Source organism: Talpa occidentalis, unplaced genomic scaffold (assembly GCF_014898055.3).
Source record: "Talpa occidentalis isolate TD23 unplaced genomic scaffold, MPIMG_talOcc4v2.1 talOcc4.10, whole genome shotgun sequence".
In the NCBI taxonomy this organism is placed as follows: Eukaryota; Metazoa; Chordata; class Mammalia; order Eulipotyphla; family Talpidae; genus Talpa; species Talpa occidentalis.
The window spans coordinates 20,341,649-20,367,472 of NW_023600993.1; the positions used below are offsets into that span (position 1 = coordinate 20,341,649).

At 39.5% G+C, this 25,824-nt stretch overlaps 1 long non-coding RNA gene across 3 annotated transcripts in view; it reads right to left on the minus strand.

Moving 5' to 3' along the window:
• Positions 1–1,378: 1,378 nt before the first annotated feature.
• Positions 1,379–25,824, minus strand: part of LOC129145412 (uncharacterized) — a 148,782-nt gene continuing 124,336 nt past the window's right edge. Inside the window, exon 4 of one of the 3 annotated variants that reach the window (XR_008550942.1) lies at positions 1,379–1,555. This is a non-coding gene — a long non-coding RNA (uncharacterized LOC129145412). Of the gene's footprint in view, positions 1,556–13,076; positions 13,252–24,829; positions 24,869–25,824 lie in introns of those variants that run through there. The other 2 variants (XR_008550941.1, XR_008550944.1) reach the window with 2 other exon arrangements.

A 25,824-nucleotide genomic window follows, 5' to 3' on the forward strand; every position in this document is an offset into this window, starting at 1 on the left:
TCTTGATGGAAACAATTCAAACACCCTGATAATCCCAAGGCCTTTCTCTTCATCCCTGGCCATCCTCTCCTCACCATGTTCCCTTTTCGCTCTCAATTTTACCAGGGGAGAATTTATGAAAATTTTCCTGGAACTTTCCCCAAACTCAGTCCAGTTTGGTGTGTGTTGGGGGGCAGGGCAGGGGGTGAAGGCAAGGGACAGGGGAGGAAGGGCTGAGGGGGGCAAGCTCTGAAAAAGAGATATTGCTACCAAAAAATTAATTAGACAAAAACACAAAGTGAGTCAATGATAAAGGGATGATAAGGAAGAAAAGGTAAACGTATAATGTTTTTGAAATGGCATTTCTCATGTATTTGGCAAAGTACCTTTTTTGGTGCTGCTTTCATTAACTGCAGTGCTTCAATACTAGCCACCCAAATCTCTTTTTAGTTAGGGTCATGCTAGTATCTACAATAAATTGACCTCAAAATATATAATACTCAAGCCTAATAAAAGTTTATATATTGCTCACATAAGAAGTGGTTGTCTCTGGATGGTGGGTGACCCTCCTGCACACTCTCCGTTTTAAAACTCATATGTTTTTATCACGTGGCTTCTCTTTCCCCAGGGCTTCACTTACATCAGCATGCAATCAGGAAAGGAAGAAGTAGAGCAAAGAGGAGATATACCTATTTCTAAAATGGCTTGGCTCAGAAATGGCATAAATCATTTCTGCACATATTGCATTAGGTAGCATTCGGTCTCCAGGCCACCCTAGATACTAGGGAGATTGAGAAATGTAGTCTAGCTGTGTGCCCAGGAAGAAGAGGGGACTCATTTTTGTTAAAGAGTTAACAGAACCAGATATAGAGCCTTTATGCAGTATAAGGAAGGCGAAAAAAAGCAAATACCAAGCTCCTCAAGCATACCAGGGGACCTGAAAGGTTCAGCTGGCTGAACACTAATGTCAGTCAGTGGAGTCAACCTTCCTCAGCTCTCCTCAGAGTGCCTAAAACTTAGTACCTAAAAATAACACTCATCTTTCAAAATAGTTGTACTAATACACTAGACTAGTTCTCACATAAGTGCTTTATCTCTAAGCTGGCCTCTTAAGAACTGACTAAAGAATTAAGTCAGCCTCTTCCCTGACCCACTCTAATCACACAGTCACATTGTTTGGGAAGGTTCCTGAGATCATTATCTGGACTCCTCATCACTCTGACACCACTACTTTGGGCACTTGGATTTCAATCCTGAAGACAAGTGAGTTAACCAGTTCATTCTCTTAGCATTTTATCAACAAATGGAAAAACTCTTCACAAAATGACAGTGAAGAGAAAATCCATTTCCCTTGATCTGTTCACACAAGAAAACACTGAATTTACATGTCAACATTCAAGCCAGACATCAGAATTTTATTTGAAGGAGATGACAGCCTTGTGGTGTGTGGTATTCTTTTTGTACTTACTCGCTCTTCCAGATGAATGAGAAAGAATAATTGGTCATTCTGAAGATGGCTGCACAAAAGAAGAACTTGCAATCCATCCCATATTTTTTTAGTTCAAAAAGGACATTCCTGAGGGAAAATGTGATCAAGTTTATGGGAGTGAAACGAAACTGTCTGTGTAGGAGGCTTTCACTTTATAGCCTAAATGGTTAACTCAGGCGTGTCTACACACAGAGCAGCCGAATAATAATTAAGAACTGTCAGTGAACACCACCACACTAGATATTATCAGTGTTTACCAGTAGTGTCTGCTCATACTTACAAATCACTTTATAATGTTCAAGAAAGTATCTTAGCTCAATTATTTATTTGTAGCTACTCATATTGCATGGGTGGATAATCTTTTTTTTTTTTTAATTGCTGGTTACAGCCCCTAAAGCAAAACCAACCATGCAATTAATTTAGAGTTGTTTTTCCTTAAAGAAATATTAAGCATCAGAATCACTTCCTTTTTCACCTGAGAGAGTACCCCAAAAATACACAATTCTTACAAAAATACTTTAAAATAGACTTTCTTTCCACGTATTTGACAGTTAAGAGAGAGTCGTATAAATAGGATGAGGAGGAAGATTGGATGCAATGGGTGGGAAATAGAGTCAGCGATAGAGAGGTGAGTAGAAAGGAAAACAGAAATGACAGAAGAAGCACATGAGGGAGGGGAAGGAGGGAGCCAGAATAAGAATGAAAAATGAGGAAGAAAGAGTAGTGGAATGTTTCCTTAGAAAGAATGGGAAACATTTGGACAAAGTGAAAAACAGGACAGAAAAACCAGGGCAGGGGATTGGGGAAAAGGCTTTCTCCCATTCTGTGGACATCATAAGCAAAGCAATGCTAAGGCTAAATGAAAATGAGATCAGTCCATAGTGGCTGGCTGTGGCTGGAGGCTTCCAATGCTTGCTGTAGACTAAGAAAAGCCCTGTCTCCACAACTGAAAGTGATTGAAATTGAAAGGAATCTCACTGAAGTGATTCCTCACAACTCACTTTTTTGATAATTTAATAAATTCTTGGATTCTTTTCAAAATTGAGATGTAATTTACATATCACAAAATTCACTTGTTAAAAATATACAGTTCAGGGCTTTTGGTAAATTTACAAGGTTTACAATCATCAGCACTATTTAAGAATACTTTCATAAGACACCTAGAAAAAAATCATTGCAGTAACTCCACATTCCCTCCACTTAAAAAAGTTCTGGAAAACAAGTCTTCTATCTCTATAGATTTTGCATATTCTGGAAACTTCATATAAAAGAAACAATACAATATGTGGTCGTTTCTTCCATGCCTTCTCCTATTTAGCATATGTTTTAAAAGTTCATTCATGTTGTGGCATGAATAGTATATGTCATTTCTTTTCATAACTGAATAATATTCCATTGTAGGAATATATCACATTTTCTTTATGCATAGTCAGTTGACAAACATTTGAATTATTTTCACTTCTTAATTTATGAGTAACATTGTTTTGAACATTCCTGTCAAGTTTTTTATGTGAATATATGTTTTCCATTTTCTTGAGCGTAACACTAGGAATAGAATTGCTGGGTCATATGGTAACTCTGTTTAACCTTTCAAGGAATTTCCATACGGTTTATCATATGCTGCATTGTTTATCAGAGACTTACATAACTATCACAATTTATTCATACCAACAATCTATGAGTGTTACAGATTCTCCACAACCATTCCACACTTTATCGTCCAACTTTTTAGTATAGGCATCCTAGTGGATGTGAAGGAGATTTCACTGTGATTCTGGTTTACATTTCTCTAGTGGCTAATGATGTTGAGGATCTTTTCATGGTTTATTTGTCATTTGTATATCTCCTTTGGAGAAATAACTAATCAAAAGTTTTACTCATTTTTTTAAGATTTATTTTATTTATTTACGCATACAAGAACTGGGGTACAGGCCAGAGGTGTGGGGAGTGAGAGGATTCACCAGAGACAGAGTGGAGAGCAGACCAGGCAGATGGACTGAAATACACTGCTGAGGGGAGTGGCAGGCGAGTCAGGAGAGGTCTGCTGTGCCATATGGGTCAGCTCCCTGGTTTGCTGGGAATTGAACTCGTGCTGCAGTGGAATCTAACTCATACTGCAGTGGCTGGTGAGAGACTGATAGTGCTGTCTTTAACCCCTGCGCCACCAGGGAGGCTCCAAAAGTTTTACTCGCTTTTTTTTTTTTTTTTTTTTTAGATTTATTTATTTATTTATTTATTTATTTATTTATTTATTTATTTATTTATACAAGCACTGGGTACAAGTCAGAAGCGCGGGAGGGTGAGAGAATTCACCAGAGCCAGAGCGGGGAGCAGAGCAGGCAGAAGGACCAAAGTACACTGCTGAGGGGAGCAGCGGGTGACAGGAGGGGTCTGCGCGCCATGTGGGACCCTCCTCCGGTGGCCGGGGAGCAGCCGGGGATCAAACTGGTGCTGCAGAGGCTGCGGGCAGCTTCGCAACCCAGCGCTCAACCGCTGCGCCACCGGGGAGGCCCTTTACTCGCCTTTTAATTGAGTTGTCTTTTCATTATTAAGTGTTCTCCATAGATTCTAGGGCATATCAAATATGATTTCTCCCATCCTATAGATTATGATCACTTTCTTGATGCACAAAACTTCTTAATTTGTTTGAAGTTCGATTCATCCATGCTTTTTTGGGTAGGTTTTATGTTTGTTATCATATCTAAAAAAGCCACTTATGGGGCCTCCCTGCTGTCACAACAGGTTAAGATGCAGCACTATGAAGCTATCTGCAGCCACTGCAGCACGAGTTCGATCCCTGGCCAGGGAGCTACCCACATGGCGCAGCAGACCTCTCCTGACTCGCCCACTGCTCCCCTCAGCAGTGTATTTGAGTCAATCCTCCTGCTCTGTTCCCCACTCTGTCTCTGGTGAATCCTCTTACTCCCACACCTCTGGCCTGTACCCCAGTTCCTGCATAAATAAATAAATCTTTTTTAAAAAAGCCACTTAAAACCCAAGCTCATGAAGGTTCACACCTATGCTTACTCCAGAAGTTTTATACATTTAACTCATACATATAGGTCTTTGATCCATATTCAGTCAATTCTTGTACATGGTGTAAGTTTAGTGATCATCTTCATTCTTTTGTACAATGAAATCCGTTGACCCAACACCATTTGCCAAAATAGACTATTCTTTCCCCATTGGCTCTCCCTGGCATGTTGTTGAAGAACAATGGACCATAAATATGACCAAACATTACTTTTCTAGTCTATTGATCCACATTTTTATTCTTATGTTTGTGCCAAAATGTCTTGCTTACTGTAACTTTGTAGTGACTTTTGAAATGGAGACTTTTGAATTTCAAATACTTTCTTCTTTTTTTCAAAATTGTTTTGTCTCTCCTGATGCCCTTTTGAATTTTAATGGGATATTAAGATTAACTTGTCAATTATTACAAATAAGCCAAATGGGTATTTTCCAGGAATCAGGTTAAGTCATAGCTCCTTCACTAAATTATATCTTCAAATCTTTTGCCCTTTTTGAAAATTCAATTTTTTTGTTGATGTGTAAGAATTCTTATAGTTGCTGTATATGTCTTTACCAGATATATGTCGCACATTTATTTTCTACCACTCAGTATTTTTTTTCTTTTTTTAATTCCAGGGAAGAAAGGTAGAAAACATATTTTCTATCATTTCAACAAAACTCCAAAATTTACCCTCCCATCTTCTAAGGCCCCCATTTTCTCCAAGGACCAAACCTACAGTCATTGATATCACCTAACTTACTTAGCCAAGGAATTAAAATCATAAAGGAAAGCTTGCTGCTTACGCTTTTTAGTACTGACCTTCCCATAGCCCGTGTCTGGGAGGAGGGGGCGGAAATGAAATGCCAAGGAGAGGACAGACACACAGGGTATACTTTGGGGATGCAGGAGAACCAGATTAACAGGAAAAAAGCCAGTTATGGAATGGGGGCTCAGAAAGTAAATACCAGATATACTGGAAGACAATGGGTCACCTCCTCATACTCTATAGCCCTGGCTTTTCCTCCCCTTCTCTAGGTATCAAACCAAGAGCTCTTTTTCCAAGCTGGCTTTCGTAACACTTAGAATGCTTCCTCAGCAATAGAGATCATCCAGCGGTGTGCACTCAGGCCCCAGCTGTACATCTTTGCACTCCTGTTTTTGAATCCTGGCCGCCCCCCCACACCCACACACACTGTACCATACTTAGATACAAAGTCATCAGATTTTCTTGTGACTTACAAGAAAAGCAGTAATCAAAACCACTTGCTGCAGCTTCTCTGGTTGCCCACCTCCTCTCTAATTTTCCCCAACTCTAAGAAGTCCAGTGTGTGCCAGAAGAGGCCATGGTCAGTTAAAACGCAGCGTTTGTAAAAGGAAGAGAAATGTCACATAGAATATATTACAAATAAGGGATTAAATGCGTCAGCTGTCCAAACAAAAACTTTTGAGTTTTTAAATTTTCTGAATTATCTATTCTCTGTTTCATTGATTTCTGGCGTAGTCTTTATTGCTTCCTTCTGTTTGGGTTTAGTTTGTTCTTTTTCTAAATTTTTTTTAAAGATTTATTTATTTATGCATACAAGAACTGGGGTACAGGCCAGAGGTGTGGGGGATGAGAGGATTCACCAGAGACAAGAGTTGAGAGCAGAATAGGCAGATTGACTCATGACTCAAATACACTGATGAGGGGAGCAGCGGGCGAGTCAGGAGAGGTCTGCTGCGCCATGTGGGTAGCTCCCTGGCCAGGGAATGAACTCTTGCTGCAGAGGCTGCGAACAGCTTCATAGGTTGCATTTTAAAGAGGGAGGTTGCATTTTAAAGAGGGAGGCCCTCTTTTTCTAATTTCTTAAGATGGAGGGTAGCCTATTACTTTGAAAGCTTGATTTTTTTTTAAAGATTTATTTATTTATATAAGAACCGGGGTACAGGCCAGATGCACGGGAGGTTGAGAGGATTCACCAGAGACAGAGCGGGGAACAGAACAGGCAGCTGACAAAATATACTGCTGAGGGGAGCAGCAGGTGAGACAGGAGAGGTCTGCTTGCCATGTGGGATTCTCACCAGCCGGTGGGGAACGAATCCGTGCTGCAGAGGCTGCGGACAGCTTCACAATGTGGCGGTCAACCATCTGTGTCACCAGGGAGTCCCGATCTTTTTTTTTAATATAAGCATTAAAAACTATAAATTTCCCTTCAAGCACTGTTTTTTATTTTGCTGCATTCTATAAATTACAGTTGTTGTGCTTATATTTTCATTCATCTAAAAAGTATTCCTGGGCTCCCCAGTGGCACAGCGGTTGAGCGCTGGGTTGCGAAGCTGCCCGCAGCCTCTGTAGCACCGGTTCGATCCCCGGCTGCTCCCCGGCCACTGGGAGGAGGGTCCCACATGGCTCGCAGACCTCTCCTGCCGCCCGCTGCTCCCCTCAGCAGAGTACTTCGGTCCTTCTGCCTGCTCTGCTCCCCGCTCTGGCTCTGGTGAATTCTCTCACCCTCCTGCGCTTCTGACTGTACCCAGTGCTTGTATAAATAAATAAATAAATATAAATCTTTAAAAAAAATGAAAAATAAAAAATAAAAAAAAAATATTCCTAATTTTTTATGTGATTTCTTCTTTGACCCACTAATTATTTTTAATTCATTAATTTTTTAATGAGGTACTTTTTCTTATATCCTTGTTAACTTTTGACAGTGTAGGATTTCTCCCCTCAAGTGTGATCACCATCGTTTTCCCACAACCAAAGCACCCAGAGCCCATTACCATAGTCCTTTGTGCTCTTTTCCCCTCCCATACTGTTTTCACCTCTCCCTCCTTCTCCCCTCCAGAATGCCTCAGATACAAGGTCAGCTTTCAAGGTTTGTCTTTGTCTGACCCTTTGTTTGGTTTCTGTATATTCTACATATAAATGAAACCATCTGGTATCTTTCTCCTTAGCATATTCCCTTCCAGCTTCATCCATGTTGCCACAAATGACATGAGTTTATCTTTTTAATCACTGAGTAGTATTCCATTGTGTTTATACATACACCACATCTTCTTGATCCATTCATTCTGGGGCATTTAGGTTGTTTCCATATCTGGGCTATTGTAAATAGTGCTGCAATAAACACAGGCGTGCAGATTTCCTTTTGAGGAGGTTTTTGTATTCTTTGGGTAGATTCCTAGGAGTAGAATTGCTGAGCCATATGGCAGATCCATTTTTAGTCTTTTGAGAGGCTTCCACACAGCTTTCCATAGGGGAGGGACAAGTTTACATTCCCATCAACAATGTTAGAGGATTCTTTTTTCTCCACAACCTTGCCAGCAGTTGTTGTTTCTGTTTCTGTTTCTGTTTCTGGTTTTTTTTTTTTTTTTTACTGTTTTTTTTTTTTTTTAATTGGGCCCTTCTTGCAGGTGTGAGATGGTATCACAATAGTGGTTTTGATTTGCATTTCCCTGATGATAAATGATGATGAACATTTTTTCATATGTCCATTGGCAATCTGCACATCTTCTCTGGAGAAGTGCCTATTTAGCTCTTCTGCCAATTTTTTGATTGAGTTATTTGTTTTGTTTTTGCTGAGTTGTATGAGCTCTTTGCAGATCTTAGATACCAGTCCCTTGTTCAATGTATGCCATGAAAACATTTTCTCCCTTTCAGTATGGTGTCTCTTCATTTTGGTTACTGTCTCTTTCACTATACAGAAGCTCTTTAGTGGATGAAGTCTCAGTTGTTCATATTTGCCTTCGTTTTCACTGCTGCTGGAGACAAGTCCTCAAAGTTGTTTCTGAAGGTTATGTTATGGAATGTTCTGCCTAGGTTTTCTTCTATGTTTTTTATGGTTTCAGGCCTTACATTCAAGTCTTTCATCTACTTTGAGCTGTTTTTCATGTATGTTGTGAGATAATAGTTTAGTTTCATTTTTGCATATGGTACAATTTATATTGAAAAGGCTCTCCTATCCCAGGTTACAGACCACACTCCTTTGTTGTAGGTTAGTTGTCCAGAAGTGTGTGGTTTCCCTTCTCTGAAACCTCCCTCAGGCAGAATAGTTAACTTCTCCCTCTTAACTTACTCAGTTCAAGTTGCTATAGCAGAAGTACATAGCCTGGTTTCCAGAGACTGGGAAGTCCAAGGTCAAGACACTGCCAGATTGGTCCTGTAGCTGTTTTATTGCTGCATCCTCACATGGGGGATGTGGTGAAGGAGCTCTATGGAGTCTGTCTTAGAAGAGAACTAATTCCATTCATGAGGATGATGGGGATTCATCCACCCTCATAATCTAATGACTTCCAATGTTCTACATCCAAACACCACAACCTTGGGGATTAGGTTTCAACATATGCATTCTGGAAGGACACAAACATTTAGTCTATAACACTCCCAGGATGCTGCCAGAAAACATCTCTTTTAGTATTTATCTCATGAAATGTAATATATATTGACACTTCTTCTCCTATAAAAAGCAGCTAGTTTACATTTTTCATCATAGAAGATCAGTCTGGGGCATCTTGGAATTATTTAAAAGTTTTATGAATGAAAAATTACATTTATTCTGAAAATATCTGAAATAATCACATTAACTCTATTGTATCTGATTTCTGTCCTCTCATATCAACATAACATAACTCATCTCATTCTATGATTAACTAAAGAGAAAAGATGTTTAATAAACTGCAGTGTCATCTAACAGTAATTGACAGTAAATAAACAATTCAGTTAGATAACTATAAAAAATAATAAACTCAAAAATAAAATTACTCAAATTACATAAACTGTGTGTATGTATTCATATGCTTGTGTGTGTGTGAAAGGAATAGGGGTTAAGAGGAGAGAATAAAAAGAGAGGAAGGAGAGGATTATATAAATTTTAAAAATTAATGATAATTTTGCTAATCTAGTATTAACCTTCTTGTTTATTATTTTGCTAGCCTTGCAAAAGAACAAAGGTAACCATTTTTAAAAAGTCTTTTCAGACTGATATTTCAACTACTCAAGAATGTGTAAAAGGGATACGAGAGATGTTAGTTTCCTTTAAAAAAAGGAAAGGAATGCTCCAATATAAAAAAAAATATGGTATTTCTGGGATTCAGTTTGTTCAAACACACCAGGGTGACTTTCCAGGCCTCAGTCCAATTGTTTGATGCATTCAGAAGTCCTGTGCCTACTCATAAAAATGTCTCAGATCAAAGACTATGAAAACTGTATTAGTGGTTTTAGCTGTCCTGAGCACTGCAATGTTGGCCAAAGGAGGAACTTCTATTTAATATTCAGCCTAATAGACCAATGACTAGAGTTTTTCTAAATCTAGAAAGTACACACACACACACAAGTTCCAAAAAGCGCAAGTAACCTCAAAGAATTGGAGGAGTCTCTAATTCAGTTTGGCATTTCCCTTTAAGTATTTCCTACCCTACTCTTATTCTGGGACACCCAAACTCCATAAAACACAAATGGATAATTGCTGCCACTTGAGAAACTTTTTGGCAACAAAACTTAGGTCCTGAAGCATGATGGAATTTCTGTCTCTCCAGTTAAAAATGATGCTCAAAACAACCCATTGCTTTAGTTATAAAGTTATTCACAGATTGGAACCAAATCTAAAATGCCAAGCCCAGAAGAAAGCCAGACCTAATAAACAACTGAAAGTGTTTTCCATGGATGAAATGAAGAAGCAGAACAAATCCAGCTTGCTCAAAAGGTTACTTATTGTAAACTTAATTCTTAGACAAGGATGGAATATAAGTTGATAATTACTGATATGCCTTTACCAGTTTCAGTTAAAGCCATCCAAGAAATACTATCAAATGGAAAGTCTCAAAATTTGATCTATGACACCTTATAAACATTGAAAGTACTATCATCGCTGAAAGTGGACAAAATTCTGAATCTATTTTTGGAAAACATATTTAGTATATTCACTAAGTCCCTCAAAGTTCTATCATTCTGCTAAGGGGGTATATACCTTTCTGAGTAATAAAGAATGTCATTTACAATATACAAGTTTTTGAAATGGGAAAAAACAATCTGTAGGTAAAAGAAATTCATTCTGTGATTACAAAACCATATTTTAGAAAACATGCATAAAACTTTTATTTTTGAAAAAATCAGTTAATTTCCAGATTTATATAAATAAATACAAAATATCCAGTAATGAAAATTAATAACCCATCACACTTTAAGCCAGTGAGATATGCTCAATTCTGTGCAGAAGCTTCCATGAGGACACCTATACACAGAAAGGAGACATTTTAATATTTGTTTTCATGTTGATCTTCTAGAAAGAAATCATACATCTATAGTCATAATGTTGTTTGCATTTGCTAACTGTTAAATTTAAAATTGTTTTTAGCAATATAGATTATGTATTATATGTTATATATGTTATATGCAGAAAATTTCACATATATATTATGTTTTATATACTATATCTATATTACATTGCTGTGATTATGTTTTCCCAATCCAAAGGGAGAGAATTCTACTCTGATGATAATGAAAAATTAATGAGATGCTACTTAATAGGAAAAAAAACAAACAGAATGAAAAGAACTTTTGGAAAATAACTATAGGAGGTGTGAAAAATTCATTGTAAGAGCTAAAAGATAAAATTAAAGAAAACTCCCAGAAAGCAGAACTGAAACAAAAGAGATGGAAAATAGAAAATATAATTTAAGAGAGGCTATACCATGAATATGCAATAACTAATAAATACAAGCTCCAGAATGACAGTATGTGAAAAATAGGGGAAATTGTCAAAGGAATAAATTATTTTCCAGAACTAAGGGACACTAGTTCCCAGATTAAGAGATCACACCAACAGTCAGGATAATAAATGAAAGCAAACCCATGCCAATGTATATGATAATGAAATTTCATAGTAGTGAGAAAAAGAGACATTCCTAAAATCTTTCAGAGTGTTAAAATAAGTAATACACAAAGTATTGGGTTAATAGAATGGCAATCGACTTCCTGACAGAACCTTAGATGCTAGAAAATAATGGATCAATGTCTTCAAAACTCTAATAGAAAATTCATTCCAATCTAGAAATACTCAGGCTACTAATCATCACTACTCATCATCACTGGAGCTAGAATATACATATTTTTGAATACTCGAATATACACATTTTTGAATAAGGTATGCCCGTGGATACAGGGGAGCAACTATATTTGTCCTTATACACATTTTTGAATACTCGAAGCCTCAAATGATTTTTGTACTATGCAGTGCTGAAAAAGAAGCTATTGAAGGGGATGCTCTACTAAAATGAGGAAGTAAACCAGGAAAGAGAAATGCATGAGGTTCAAGAAACCAGAAGAGAGAGAGAGTAGAGAGGAAAAGTCAATCCAGAGATGATGATGAAGGGAGATCCCAAAACATCTGCTCTCTCAAGTCTAGGGCACAACCAGTGCAAACCTGGCCATACAAAGTTGAATTTTATAGATTATCTGATACACTGTAACACAGTCACAGAAGATATATTCTGGAGAAGAATCTCAAGATAAATTATAAGGATAGAAAGTGAGCAAATAAAGAAATTAGATAATTATGAAATCCAGAGACAGCAAGAAGTTATTCAAACCAGAAAATCTAATCAGTACACTACATGATTCAGCTGTGGATAATAATGTATAATTAAGTGACTACTTATTTAACCAAAATCTATGCCTTAATTAGGATGTCACTGAGGAAGTGTTAGTGTGTGCAGTAGAATAAAGCCAGAGAGTTAACTCCTTATTCTTCACATTAGTAAGTCAATGGATCACCATATACCTGTCACCTGGACATATATTAGAATAACAATGAAAAGGTTAAATATGATTGCCTTTGAAGAGTGGGGATTAGGGAGGGAAGGTATAAAAACAGAGGACTGCTATTTTTATAAGCTTCATTTAACTTTTTCCAATTGCAACTGTTAAAGTAATATATACTGACATGGAAAGACCTCCAAGATATATTCTTTTTTTATTGCCGCATAACTGGCAATATGCATCAATAATTTTGTCTATGAAACCCAAGCTGTACAAGGCATTCCTGTGACTTATTTATTTTATTTATTTATTTTTAAAGATTTATTTATTTATTTATTTATTTATACATGCACTGGGTACAGTCAGAAGCGCGGGAGGGTGAGAGAATTCACCAGTGCCAGAGCAGGGAGCAGAGCAGGCAGAAGGACCGAAGTACACTGCTGAGGGGAGCAGTGGGCGGCAGGAGAGGTCTGCGCGCCATGCGGGACCCTCCTCCAGTGGCCGGGGAGCAGCCGGGGATCGAACCGGCGCCGCAGAGGCCGCGGGCAGCTTCGCAACCCAGCGCTCAACCGCAGCGCCACCGGGGAAGCCCAACTTATTTATTTTAAAAGTAGAAATCTGTACCTCTTGATTCCCTTCACTCATCTTGCCAACCCCCAAACCCTTCTGGCAATTACCACATTTAACTTTTAAAACAACGTATATATCCAACTTTGATAAAAATTGAAATTTGTAAAGAAAAAAAAAGAAATAGCACACTGCTCAAAATCATCAATCAGAATACCTGGTTTGTAGTAAACAGCTAATAACTTTTTTGAATTTACTTTTAAAAAAACAATAGGAAAAACAGATGTTTACTGTAGTTGACAGAAAAGGAAAGGAATAATCCAAAACTTAGAATCCAGGTGCATGTTGTCCAAGAATGAATGATGATATCACATCTTTTGAAATTATGTAAATCTTACTGGGTAGTAACTCAGGCACAGCAAGGGAACATATCTGCAACTTCATTTTCCATGGTTTCCGCTGTCAACTGATCTGAAAATGTTATATACAATAAGCTATTTTGAGAGTGAGACAGGGAGAGAGACCACATTCACTTAACTTTTATTACAGTGTATTATGATGTTAGTTCTACTTTTATTATTGTTAATGTTATTAATCTCTTACTGTGCCTAAAGTATACATTAAATTTTACCATATACAAGAAAAAAACAGTATATACAGAAACCACTGTCTGTGGTTTCAGGCAACACTGGGTGACTTGGAAAGTATGCCCCGTGGATACAGGGGAGCAACTATATTTGTCCTTATTGGCCCAGCAAGTCTGCTGAAATACAAATGAATGAAAAAAGTTAAGCAACAGCCTTATATGTCACACATGCATAATAAATGCATCCACTTGGCCAAAGTACCAGATTGATCAGAATTACAAGAAAAGTTAGTGAAACAGCTTTGTGAAATGGACCAGGTTCTCACTCTCAGAGCCCTCTAGAGTGGTTCTCAACCTGGATGATACACTAGCTTCATTTGAGGAGCTTAAAAATCCTGATGGTCTCTGTGTCCTAAACAGCTTAAGTCAGAATCTCCTTCAAAGTACCTCAAATAATTCCAACATGTAGCCGAAGCAGAAAACCACAGACCTAAAGTGTGAGTTCAAGAGATGGGGCTATCTGCCATGTCCCCAATCCCCGCAAGGCTCAAGGAGAAGGAGGAACAACCCTTGGGAAGGTAAGCTGGGTCACCCTCTCTACACCAGATCCAACCTGCACTTCTAACCCAAACCCACCTTCCACTGGCACCGTTACGAGAACACATCTGTGGGCAGTCTGAGGGCATGCCCTCTCCAATCTCTCATCTTTCCCTCCTTCTTCCTTACTCAGTGAAAGAGGAGTTATGATCGGTGAATTTCTTGACACACTGATGGGGAGTGTGCCTTCAAGGCAGAGAACATACTGGAAACTTCCCCCTTATTCTTAGAGTCCAGATGAAATGGACCATTTTTCTATTTCTAGGTCACTGACCTTTGGGTGGCAGGGTCAGGCACAAGGGCCCTGCTGTTTCAGCACTTCTGCGTGTAGAAATGGGGGATCTCCTGAGAATTCAGTGAGTCAGGAGGAGTTCACTATGTTAATCTACTTAGGCTGCCACAACAAACACCATAGATTGGGTGACTTCAAAAACAGAAATTTATTTTCTCACTTTGCTGGAGGCTGAGAACAGTCAAGATGGCTCTGGTGAGAATTCTTCCTTGCTTCTAGAATGTTACTTTCCTGCCATATTTTCACATGATCTCTTCTTTGAGTGTAAGTAGGGAGAGAGGGGAGAAGAGATTGAGGAAGAGAGACAGGGTTTTGTTTTTCTGTTTTTTTAAGGGCACGAATACCCTGATGAGGGCCCCTCTCACATGACACTGTCTCAACCTAATTATCTTCCAAAGGTCCCATCAGGATTTAACATATGAATTTGGATGTGGGAACACATTCAATCCATAACAGATATATTTAAGCCTGGGCCTTGCCTCCAGCATGGCTAGGTCTCCATAACTGGAAGGCAATTGTAACTGGAAGATATTTTGTTCTCCATCCAGGCAATTATTATGTGTGCCCTCCTTCAGTTCAGAACCTCAAAGAGTGTGATTGGGAAAAGCTAAGTTCTAAATCTTCTAGAAACATTCAAATACAGTTTGTAGGAAAACCCAACTGATTCCATACTATTACCCTGATGGCCTAGAAAAGCAGCTGGAGTTTTCCATTCTCCTATGCCAACAATTGGTATGTGTGTTTCAAATATGACAAAGGTTATTATGCTAAGCACTGTATGAAACTAAAAGGAAGACATTCTCCTAGGTCACAAAACAGGAGTGCAATTAAAATATTTAACAACGGTTGAGGCATAGGCAATGATTTATAAATCAGTATGGAGGTATTTCAATATATTAGTAATATGCATGTTAATCCGAGTGCATTCCAGCTAAAATTAACCTTGCACTGCTTACAAGGGTGCTTACAAGGGTTTTGCCACATATGCATTAATGGACTCAGGAATGCAAACGGTATGAAAGCAAAGCCAAGGTTTGGCCTCCAACTTCTCCTCCTTCTCCTCCCCTCACTTTCCCTTTTCTGTATTGAACTTTGATGTCCTCAACCCAGGAGGCCTAGCCACAGAGGGATGTCTTGCCTAGAATTGGAGCTCAGGGTTAGTTACAAACCTGAATCAGCCTTCCCTGCAGACAGGCTCTGGCTTGGGAAATAGAGAAGCGAAAGAGAAAAAAAAAAAAAAAGGTCCCTTAACTGGAGACAGGCAGAATCACAAGCACAGTGAAGAGGAGGCTCTTCATTCAAGTTGCCTCGAATTACATTTGTCCACACACGCATGCAAAATGCTGCTTAAAAAATAAATGAGGTTAATTTCTCTTTATGGGTTCCCTTTCATCTTAGGGTTTCAAAGCACTTTGCCACAAAAGAGCCCCATCTTCACTTATATATGTATTTAATCTAAATATAAATTGAGGGCCCTAAGGGTTAAAGTTTGGTAAAACCTTTGAACTTTTGAAAGAAAAAGCACTAAAAAAATTTATTTATCATTACAAGATCCCAGTGGCCAACTGAGGACCACACAACCAGAATACTCCAGTTGTGACGAAAGGCCACCCCCCCCCTCAGATGACATGCTTGCTAATTAAAATCACAATTAAAACCAGCAGGAGGGGGATGGAAAGTGGTGACTAAACCGCCTTTACCCCAGAAACTGAAACACTCACCACTGACTCACACAGGATGGATGCATCAGATTTTTTCCAATAAGCATTTGGAAAAAAGAAAAGAAATCTGGTGCCAGCCGCCCATAGTCTCCTGACCCAGTAAACTCCGTGGCTGGGTTGGCAACGCAGGCCCAACTCGGTGCCACCTCAGCCGAGTCCAGCGCAGGAAGAGCCAGCCTGGCCTCCCGCGGATGGGAATGTTGTTAGTATTTGCATCTTTGGGCAAAGGGAAGTCTCAGAAATCTCCCTAGTTCCAGCATGTGAGTCATTAGTGGGTGTTTGTTTTTTGGGTTCTGGGTTTGAGTCACCACCCTTCCTGCTGGTCTTCTCATTCCAGGGGGGAAAGGCTGAGAAACGTCTGTGATGAGGCTTAAAAGCGGGCACGTGGCAGTTGGTCAGTGGGCAGCTGTATTAGCAGTTCATTTTAAAGATCATTCTTTTTTTCTGTAAATAAGCACAAAGTGGTTATAAATAAGTGGGAAAGAGGAAGGTGAGGGGAATAAGTCTACAAAGGATGTGCTTGAGGTAAACGGAAGTAGAGTCTAGTCAGAGTAAAAATAGACAGCGGCCTGTTTGTCAGTTCAGAAGGGATGGGGCTGCTGAAAATCAGACTCTCAGAGCGCGGCCTGCCGGCTCTAGTCCTCACTGGCCACAGGAGTAAGAGTGAAGAGGACCCAGTGTGGATCAGTATCACAGACCAACTCTGCAACCTGAAAGACAACCTTGGCTTTGGAAGATGTCTCCCTGATGCTCCTCCCATTAGTGCTATACCCAACACCTTTTATTCCTGGGCGGGTAGAAAGACCACCCAGAGCTCTACAACAGGAAGGTTCTCCGAGATTTCAATGCTGTGCCAGGACCAGGAGTTCAAAATAAATCCCAGTTTGAAAACCAATATGACAGTTGCAAATATGGTGGTAGAACCTGGACTAGCCATCTCAGATTGGCTGCATGCCAAGGATGGTAGGTAGTACAAACTATCGAAGGAGTTAAGGTTTGTGATTCCATGTAATTACGAGATTAACCCTGAACAGCTCACATTTTGACAGTTAATATAAAGGTAAAATAATTGGCTATTTTATTTAATACACTGCTATGTCTGGATATTTATTATTATAGCCGAACTTGTATATTAACTAATACATTTACACAATCAAAATTAATCTGGCCTGGAATTTTTCCTGTCTTTAGTTGGCTCATATACATCTGTCTTTCAGACTTTTGACAACTTTATTTTATGTACTCTATCACACTTCCCATTCCTATGTGCAGACAATATTATTATGTAATCTTGGTCCTCATTCCTGTTATGGATTCCAAAGGAGTAAGGCTTCAATAATTATTATTATCTGCATAATTTATTTGGAATTTTCATAAAACCACAGATTGTTCCTTGTTGTCATTTGGGTGGCATAGTCCTTCAGAACTATTGGTCAATCTTAATATGCAAAGATACAAAACAAAAAAGATAGTCTATGATAAGTTACCAGATGAATGACAGAGGAGAGAGCATGAATGGGAGTTCCTGGCAAGGAAAGGATCATCTGGGCAAGAGCTGGACCTTGTTCTAAGTATCATGATGCCAGACTGCAAATTCTTACTAAAAGTAAAGAGGAATGAGCTAGGACTTTGTGGAGATAGAGAGACTGCCTCAACTCCCTATACCATTAGGGAACACAAAACAGTGCTGGAGGATGAGGCATCATACTCAGACTTCAGGTAGAAGGCACTTGTTTCTGGTACCACAAATGATGGTTGAATTGACTATAGGAATTAAACTGCAATCAAAGAGAGAGACTAAGGGTGCCTTAATTTTTTGGCTTGGTTCCTGCCTAGATTTTTGAGGCATGGGAATTCTTATATAAGTAAGTAAAAGCCAGGTGGTAGAAAAGAGAGGTAAAGGGCATCCATTAAGAAATAGATTTTTCTGGAATGTGAAGGTAGGAAGGGGCAAGGGGCAGCATAAACAGTAGTCTTGAGTCAGGGAAATGCACACTTCACATTATCAGCATTGACAGTTAATGTAGGAGGTGTAAAGGGTATATTCTTGGTTGTGTGTTTGACTTCCCTTATTTTCAGGATTATTTGTGATCATGATTGTTTTGTCAATCACATGTCCCTGCCTTCCACCTAGTAAGAATTAACTTGGGACTCTGTCTATTGAATCAGGGCACTCTCAGTCAATGGTCTAGAGCACGTAACTTCTCTGGAGTAGTCACATAAGCTAAGCAGAGCTAATCAGAGTCCTCTGGAGAGAATAATAAAGGTACAAGAAGAGACAGGGTTATTTGTATTTTCTGTGATTACTAGTTAAGAAGACCTGAAAGGGGCCTGATTAATGTGGGAGTAACCAAAAATAAGATTAGAAAGAAGATATAGGTGTGTTATGGTGGCACTGAATGTTAGACAAAAAAGTGTGTATGTGTTTCTGGTGATGACAAGATGAGTCATTCAGTGAGGACGCTGCTAAGATACAATATACTTGAGTGGGGACAACAAGACCAGATGCAACTTCCAGCCTCATCACTTCCTGGCAACTGACCCCATGCGAATCCTGAGCCACTGTTTTCTCATCTGCAGACTGAAGGTAACTTCACTTTGCTGGATGATTAGGAGGAATACATTAAATAATATATTAATACAGTATCTGGCACATTATTGGCATAGAACTCTTTTTATAGAAATGGGGTGGTCATGGTAACAATGATAGAAGAAGAGGAGGAAGAAGAAAATGGGAGGGATATTGGTAGACTAGGTTGGTGAGAATGGAAATATGAGAGCTACAGGCAAACAGAGAGGTCTATATGCTATCTGGAAATGGGAAATGAGCAAACAGGCAAAGTTAAGTTGTGATTCAAGGTGAAAAATATCTTTTTTTTTTAAGATTTATTTATTTATAAACACAAGAGCTGTGGTACAGGCCAGAGATGCAGGGGGTGAGAGGATTCACCAAAGACAGAGTGGGGAACAGAACAGGCAGAATGACGAAATACACTGCTGAGGGGAGCAGCAGGTGAGACAGGAGAGGTCTGCCTCACCATGTGGGTTGCTCCCTGGCTGGCCGGGGCTTGAAATCATGCTGCAGAGGCTGCAGATTACTTCATAGTGTGATGCTTAACCCCTTGCGCCACCAGGGAGGCCCTGAAAATATCTTTTAAATTGACTCTTGCGCTTTAATTTCTTTCGCATCCATAACACCAAAAATAAGAAAAGTAAAACAATGGAAGACAACCCTGTTCTCTGTGTGTATTGAAGTGTTTGTATGTAGGAGGAAGCAGAAGTTAAAGTTAGAAATTCAGAGAATTTTCCTGCCTTAAGTTCATAATCAAACTTGAACATCAGCTCCTCCTGGGTTTCAAGCCTGCCGATTATCTGGCTGGAACTTACACCAGTGGCTCTCCCGCTTCTCAGCCCCACACTCAAACTGAAACTAAGCCATCAGCTTTCCTGGGCCTGCAACTTTCCCATTTATCCTGCAGTTATTGGGATCTGCCAGCCTCCCTAGTCACATGAGCTGCCTTATAATAAATCTCTTTATACAAATTTATTTATGTATGCAACTTATTGGTTCTGTTTCTCTGGAGAATCCTAATACGCCTTCTAAGTGTAGGACCTTGTATGACTGTTCACATATCCATGAAGCTGACCTTGTTCTTATTTTCCCCACTTGCCATCACATCACTTGCCAACACACACACACACACACACACACACACACACACACACACACACACACATACACACACATGGACTGATCAGCCGGATAAAGAAGTTGCCTTGGAGTGAATGAGTACCAGCAATGTCTTAACTGTCATTATAAAGTACAAACAATTTTTATAGCAATTAAGGTGTAGACTCCACAAAAAAAGTTACAAATTTCTTGTATCTTAAAATCACATAGTGAGGGCCTCCCCTGGTGGCGCAGGCGGTTGAGCACAGCGCTGTGAAGCTGTCTGCAGCCTCTGCAGTGCTGGTTCGATGCCAGCCAGCCGGCGAGGGTCCCACATGGCACAGCAGAGCTCTCCTGTTGCGCCCGCTGCTCCCCTCAGCAGTGTATTTCGTCGGTCTGCCTGTTCTGTTCCCCACTCTGTCTCTGGTGAATCCTCTCATCCTCCCGCACATCTGGCCTGTGCCCTGGTTCTTGTATAAATAAATAAATAAATCTTTTTAAAAAAATCACCTAGTGATATCTATTAATGTAGAAAAATAATAATTTTGGGCCTCCCTGGTGACACAAGGGGTTAAGACGCAACCTATGAAGCTATCCACAGCTACTGTAGCACAAGTTTAATTCCCAGCCAGCCAGGGGCGCTACCCACATGGCACAGCAGACCTCTCCTGACTGGCCCACTGCTCCCCTCAGCAGTGTATTTCAGTCAATTTTTCTGTTCTGTTCCCAACTTTCTCTCTGGTGAATCCTCTCACCCCCCACACCTCTGGCCTGTACCCCAGTTCTCGTATGCATATAAATAAATAAATAAAAACAGAATCGAAGAGTTATTCCCCCCTCAACTAAATGGCTCAAGGTTAACAAGTCCTCAGGCCTCCCTGGTGGTGCAAGGGGTTAAGATGCAACCTATGAAGCTGTCTTAACTGGAGACACTGCAGCATGAGTTCGATCCCCAGCAAGGGAGCTACCCACATGGCGCAGCAGACCTCTCCTGACTAGCCCACTGCTCCCCTCAGCAGTGTATTTCAGTCAGTTTGTCTGTTCTGTTCCCCACTCTGTCTCTGGTGAATTCTCTCACCCCCACACTTCTGGCCTATACCCCAGTTCTTGTATGCATAAATAAATAAATCTTTAAAAAATATTAATTTTATATGTTAAAAAGTGAGAATTCAGAAATAATAACTTAATGAAGGCCTGTCCCTTGTATAGTCAATTGTACACCATGTGCATGGTCAACAGTGTATTTGTACTTGAGGACGACAAGACCTTCTCCAAAACCCTGAGGCTATATGTCAGAATTAAGAATTATCTTGGATTTTTGGAAAAGTAATACAGTAATATTATTTACACTGTTATATTATTACAGTAATATTATTTACACTGTTAATGGACTCTGGGATAGCACTCTGTACCAAAATACATTAACATTTCTGCAATAAAGCATATGAATATTTATGCTAGTTGGCTAAAGACTATAAATAGCCTCATGTCAGTTCAGGTAAGACTTTTATTTCAGATGAATTCAGCTTCTGCTGCCAAATGTATTACAAAAACTGTGCACTTTCTAGATTTTGGAAATGCAGATCAGGGTTAGTGGATTTATAGTTCCTGTTTCCATGGTTGGCCATTCTCATTCACATTCTGCAATGAACTCAGAACAACAGTGAGGGAGGGAAGCTTGGGGAGAGTATCCTGTGATACATTGGCAAGGTTAAGAGGAGGGCTTAAGGTTTGGCCTCGTAATTGCATTCCTTGCCCTTTGGCTCAGATAACAGGCATATGTAAACGTAGAAAATGAATCAAAACTAAGGTGGAGGAGACAGAAATCCCCACCAAATTCTCCTGGAGTTACTCCTTCGGGCACGCTAGCACACCCACAGAAACTTCCTCATAGCATTGCAGCTCTGTACTAGGAAAAACCATCCAGTTCTTTAAGGAGTATTTATGTCTGTCAACAGAGCGGCTGGTTGTACTTAAGCTTATGGTAAGAGCTTCTTTCCTGTAGACACCGGATGTCTGTAACATTCAATCACTGGCAAGCTATTTGGAAGCGTTATCTTCAAATACATACATTAATATAATGAATCTAGTTCTATAAGACTATCACATACACAGATAACTCCCCACTCCACTGTTTTCTTGGCACATCTTGTTATGCTCTGAACCCTGCTGATGTCTTAAAATGTACTGAGAGGCCATCTTAGCATTTTATGACACCATCTGGGAAGTTTTCAGACCTGTGGCCACTGTATGAAGATTGTTTACTTTAAAATTGTTTTATTTCTTTAGAGAACATAATTTGAAAATGACTGAATGCTCAGGTAAAGGAGGGTTTTTTGCCCACGGGGCCCTTGGCATTGCCAGTGTTTTCTCATCTATCTTGGAATAATCCTACCTTCCCAGGGACAAAATCTTACCTGGTTTCTCCAATTAGAAGGGAACTTGCTTACATTTGGGTTCTTACTAAACTTTTCCTAAACCTCTTAAGTAGCCTCAATTACTTGCCAACTTCTATCATATCCCTAAATAAGATTGTTCTTTCTGGAAAGCAACTCCCCTTAGGCTAAAACTTTATTTATTTATTTTTTTAAGATTTATTTATTCATGCATACAAGAACTAGGGTAGAGGCCAGAGGTGTGGGGGATGGGAGGATCCACCAGAGACAGAGTGGGGAACAGAACAGGCAGACTGATTGAAATACACTGCTGAGGGGAGCAGCGGGCGAGTCAGGAATGGTCTGCTGTGCCATGTGGGCTGCTCCCTGGCCAGGGATCGAACTCGTGCTGCAGTGGCTGAGGACTGCCCCAAAGGTTGCGTCTTAACCCCTTGTGCCACCAGGGAGGCCCTAGGCTAAAACTTTAAATGAAAGTAAATATGTAGTAACGTTTTTAATTAATAATAATTTCGGACTGAATTTTCTTAGTGGCAATTTAGATTTAAATTTCTAGGGCCGGGCCTCCCCGGTGGCGCAGCGGTTGAGCGCTGGGCTGCAAGGCTGCCCGCAGCCTCTGCAGCGCCGGTTCGATCCCCGGCCACAGACGAGGGTCCCACAAGGCGTGCAGACCTCTCCTGCCGCGCCCGCTGCTCCCCTCAGCAGTGTACTTCGGTCCTTCTGCCTGCTCTTCTCTCCCCTCTGGCTCTGGTGAATTCTCTCACCCTCCCGCGCTTCTGACTGTACCCAGTGCTTGTATAAATAAATAAATAAATAAATAAATAAATCTTAAAAAAATAAATAAATAAATAAATAAATAAATTTCTAGGGCCTCCCTGGTGGCACAACGGTTGAGCACTGGGTTGTGAAGCTGCCCGCAGCCTCTGCGGCGCCAGTTCAATCCCCGGCTGCTCCCCGGCCACCGGAGGAGGGTCCCACATGACACACAGACCTCTCCTGCCGCCCGCTGCTCCCCTCAGCAGTATACTTCGGTCCTTCTGCCTGTTCTGCTCCCCGCTCTGGCTCTGGTGAATTCTCCCACCCTCCTGCGCTTCTGACTGTACCCAGTGCTTGTATAAATAAATAAATAAATAAATAAATAAAGATAAATTTCTAGTAACTAGTAATTTTTGTATCTTACATTAGATGTTCACAAACATTAAATTGTGTAACTAATTATGTTTTAAAGATTTTTTCCTTCATTATTGTTTGTTGTGAATATTTATGCACTTAAGTTCATCAGTATTTGCTTCTTTAGTTCACTGAGAAAATAAATTCTATGTTAAAAAGTATCTCTAACAAGTTATTGGTAAAACTAAATAAAAAGATATATTTATTACAAATGAAATGATATTGCTCATTCATTACTCAACATCAGTCATTAAAAATTATGCAATACTGAAAGTAAAATTTTAAAGCTGGATACTCCAAAAGGAGTCAGCAAATTTGGTTGTGAATGAAATATGTGAAAGAATTATTTTCAGGATCACAGCAATCCCTAGGAACTTAAGGAATTATAGTGCTCAGAATAATAAAAGAATGCAAGTTATATTGATTCACATTAAGCCAGAGCATTGAAATGCTGAAATTCAAGCAAAAAACCCTACATTTTCCCCACTGTTTAAAGAAAGAGAAAAAGAAGCAATTTATCTCCCAGTAACATGACTGTTATATGACTAAGTCACTACACTGACATGGTAAAATGTAAATATTCTAAGACTTGGGTTTGTTAAGATTAGTACTTTTATTTCTGAGATATGCAGAAAGAGGTATTTAATTAGCACGCAATAGTGCCAGATAAAATATAGGGTTTCCTGTTAAATTTCAGAGAAACAAATCATTTTTTAGTCAAAATGTATTCTAAATATTTCATAGAGTTGGGATTGGTATCTTAGTTCAGCCACCTTCTGATGTCAGAATCCATTCATTCATTTACTGATTCAATGTTGATTTATTAAGGGCCTTACTCTGTGCTGATTACTATGTATACCACACAGTGATAAGCAAAACAAATATTATCTTTTCCCCCATTATTCCTAGAGTTTAGTAGGCTGATCTAGACATGTAAAAGGGCAACCACAATATGTGATAAATGCCCGATACACAGTTTATTCATTAGAGGTTGAATGAACCCAAATGTTTCCAATGGAAGTGATATCTAGATTAACCCAAAGTCAAATTAGTGGAGGGAGGTTCTAATTAGAACCTAATGACCACAAGGGAGAAGCTTGAGGGACAAGAGGTATCACAGAACACTTGAGAAAAAGAATCTCCAATACATAAGTGCGTTGAAACCATATACCAGAGAAGCAGGCAGTGCCCAGATGATGAGGGGGCTGGTGTAAGTCCATCGAATGGTCCATACAGTAAAGTGATTTCGATGTCTCTAGAAATTAGAATGTTTACTCTGGCAGTAGAGGGGAGAATGAGCTGGAAGTGAGGACAGTGTTATGGTGGGTTTGGGTATGTGGATGAAGAGAAGTGGACAGATTCAGAGTTATTCAGGTCATTCAAAAACTACAGTCTTTAAGCCTCTCTTTGCCTGTGCTTTGATGTTGCATATTATATAACAAGGTCCTTTGCAAAGCAGTTTTGTCTCAGTCAGGGTAGTGCTGTCATGCCAACTCAACCAGGAAAAAAATGGGTGTCTCATAAGTGGATGGTAAACCAGATGAGTGTAATTACTTGTATTAACATGTTTGGTATGGTGTACTTCATTAACCCATGGTACGGTTTTGACTGACCTGGGTTTACTGGAGAACCAGCCAAGAAATGGATACTTTGCCAGGGCTGTGGACAGAAAAGATCATAAGCCTTATTAGCTGCCTAAGAAGAACACCAATTACACAACCAATACATATGGACAGCTCTTATTAGTAAGGAATATGTTTTTGTTTTTCAATAAGGATGAACTATGCCTAATCATGACAAAAGAAAAGAATTCAAAAAGGAAGCCAGAAAGAGAAGTCAATAATATGCAAAGAATCAACAACAGGGATAAGCACGGGTAAACAGGAAAGGAAAGAAGCAAATGTCACAACTAAAATAAGCAAATAGTCACAGTTCCCCTTTACTGAAAGTTGACTATGTGCTATAACGACTTTAGTGTAGTATGTATGTTATCCCATGTAATTCTCACTAGTGCACTAAGGAATTAATCATTGTTCTTCTTTTCTACATGAAGAAAATTGTGGTTTGACATGTTTAAGTAACTCTCCCAAGATCGCATAGCATGTGAGTGCTGGAACAAATATTTGCAACCCCCAGTTTCTCTGTCTCTCAAGGATAACTGTGTTGCTAAGAATCTCTGGGTGTAGCTAAAAGAAAAAATACTGGCATTTCTGAAGCAGCACTTTTCCATGCTGACAAGCAAAGAAAGGACAACAAAGAAAGGACAATTCATAGGCACCATTAAGTTCATAGAATGCTAGGACCTCCCCTCTTGGAGGTTCAAAAACATTCATGATTACAGTTGACAAGGATATTAGAGACATGTTCTATGATTTCTGGAGAAATTACTCAAGATTCAGAATGGCCAATTATTCTTAGTTTTAATGACTGAGATGAAAATAGATGATTTTCCCAGAAAAAAAATTGTTGATGGTTGATTTCTGAATGTTTAGAAGAAACAAATGTTCGTTTGGAGACAGTGCTACATTCACTAAGATCAAGTCATACCAGATTAACTCATTTTCATCTTATGTGTATGCTATTCTGCTATACTAGAAGATCAGGAGCATGCCATA